A 1,903-nucleotide genomic window follows, 5' to 3' on the forward strand; every position below is an offset into this window, starting at 1 on the left:
TTTTGACTTTAATCCCATCAAACAAGGGCTAAGGGGATGAATTAATCATAAAATTTAAATAAAAAAAAATATAACTCACTTTGTGGCTTAAATTATTTAATTGAGAGAATTCATCAAGCTAAATTTATCCAATTGCTTGGCTCATGTTTGGCCTGAATTATTTAAAATTCATTTTCAATTGCATATTTATCAACTTTTATCAAAATTTAGTAAAAAAAGAAAATTTAACCAAACCAGGGCAAAATGTGATCATAATACTTGTTATGATAATACAGTAGTATTGAAGCGTGAATAGAACGAATGAGTACTCTTTCAGTTTATAATTTCATTTGGGGCATCCTCGCCTTTCAGAATATATCATAAATGACGAACAACGATCAAATACCAAAATTAGAAGGCTATATCCAACAGTGAAGTCAATCAAACGCTATGGCTCCTTGTGAAAAAATAAAAAAGAGAGAGGAAATTCTTGGATCAGATATCAAGAACGAGAAATATTTCTGTTACCCCAGTCTTTTTACATCCACGAGAGAAGATTAATACAAAGGTCCGTCAAAACCTGTAAGAAAGTTCAATTTATTTTCGAGTAATTAGTGGCCAACATAAGAACAGACTGTGTTTCACTAATACCTCGGCAGCAGCTTAATTTGACCTGGGATTTGAAGATGTAATCTTTATAACAAGTCCAGGAAAAACATCATCCGGATCATGGATATGGGGATTGCGCTCGACTATATACGGGTCACCACATTTATCGCTGATGGTATGAAGGGTTTCTCCTTCTTGGACGACATAGATTTCGTCGCAGGGTCTGTCCTGAAGTTGCCTTCCTCGCACCCGATCATTTGCAGTGCCATCTCTTATGGAGCTCAATAAAATAAAGGCAATCAAAGCTATGGCACAGCTCCATGAAACAGCATCTGCTATCGCCACTGAAGCTTTTATGGTTCTGTATTTTGAAGGGGAAACCATGTTGAATGGAGTTTTTGGTCGACAGGTGACGACTTCGAGTTGAAGGGGTTGGGCGTGGGGTGGGGAAAAACTACAAAGGGGTTTTTATCGTTGATGAGGAAGATATAGTGGAAGTCTATTTATAAAGATGGTCATTTGGATGTCATTTTGTGGGGGGTGGAGTGAGGGGATGAGGTCTACTCTTTGGAAGTTTTGATTTACGGCAAGTTGTGTTCAACTGCAAAGTTGAAAGGCATTTGAGAATAAGATATTTGTGTGTAAGTGGAAGTAATATAAAATATAAATAATAATTATTTTGTCTGGTCATTCTAAGTTTTTTGATTAGTTAATTATTTAATATAATATTGAAGTAGAAAAATGTACCAAATTGATCAGTTTTACATTAAGAAATTCAATATAATTAAATAAATTTATTTTAAAAATAATTTAAATTTTTAAATAAGATCGTTGCTGAATAATTTGACTGCTAACCAAAATTTGTTAGAGCATTAAAACTTAAAGGGCTCTTTATTATTGAAAATAAAAAATAAAAAATACATTATGTGTGAATTATCTACTGCATGAAACAATAATCATGCAGGAGTGCAGATTGAACTGGTAAACTTCTCATGGGTGTAATCTAGCCATCAGTAGTGTTTGGAAGAGAAATGGTGCCAATGCTGAAATGGTAGTTGTGATGTTCAAAACAATGTTTACTTGTATGATGCAATAAACTTACTATATTTTTATAGTGCATTAATAAAGTGGTTGTTGTATTTGTATAAACAAAACTGCTGTATTTGAATAAAAAAAAAAAAAAAAAAAGTGCAGTTGAAAACTTAATTCATCAATACTGGACAATGGTGGATGGTCTCTACGTAATAATTTTACAGTAATTGGATGACAGTCTTCGATGTTGCCATCCAAACAGATTGTAGTATTCTTCATTATA

At 33.1% G+C, this 1,903-nt stretch overlaps 1 long non-coding RNA gene across 1 annotated transcript; it reads right to left on the bottom strand.

Annotated features, from left to right (window-relative positions):
• Positions 1 to 292: 292 nt before the first annotated feature.
• On the bottom strand, positions 293 to 1,171 carry LOC111382542. The gene is made up of 2 exons (XR_002700523.1): positions 631 to 1,171; positions 293 to 559 (listed from the first exon to the last, which is right to left on the bottom strand). It is a non-coding gene; the product is annotated as an uncharacterized LOC111382542 (long non-coding RNA).
• Between the last annotated feature and the right edge of the window lie 732 nt (positions 1,172 to 1,903).

Source organism: Olea europaea, unplaced genomic scaffold, assembly GCF_002742605.1.
Source record: "Olea europaea var. sylvestris unplaced genomic scaffold, O_europaea_v1 scaffold2517, whole genome shotgun sequence".
NCBI classification, from domain to species: domain Eukaryota; kingdom Viridiplantae; phylum Streptophyta; class Magnoliopsida; order Lamiales; family Oleaceae; genus Olea; species Olea europaea.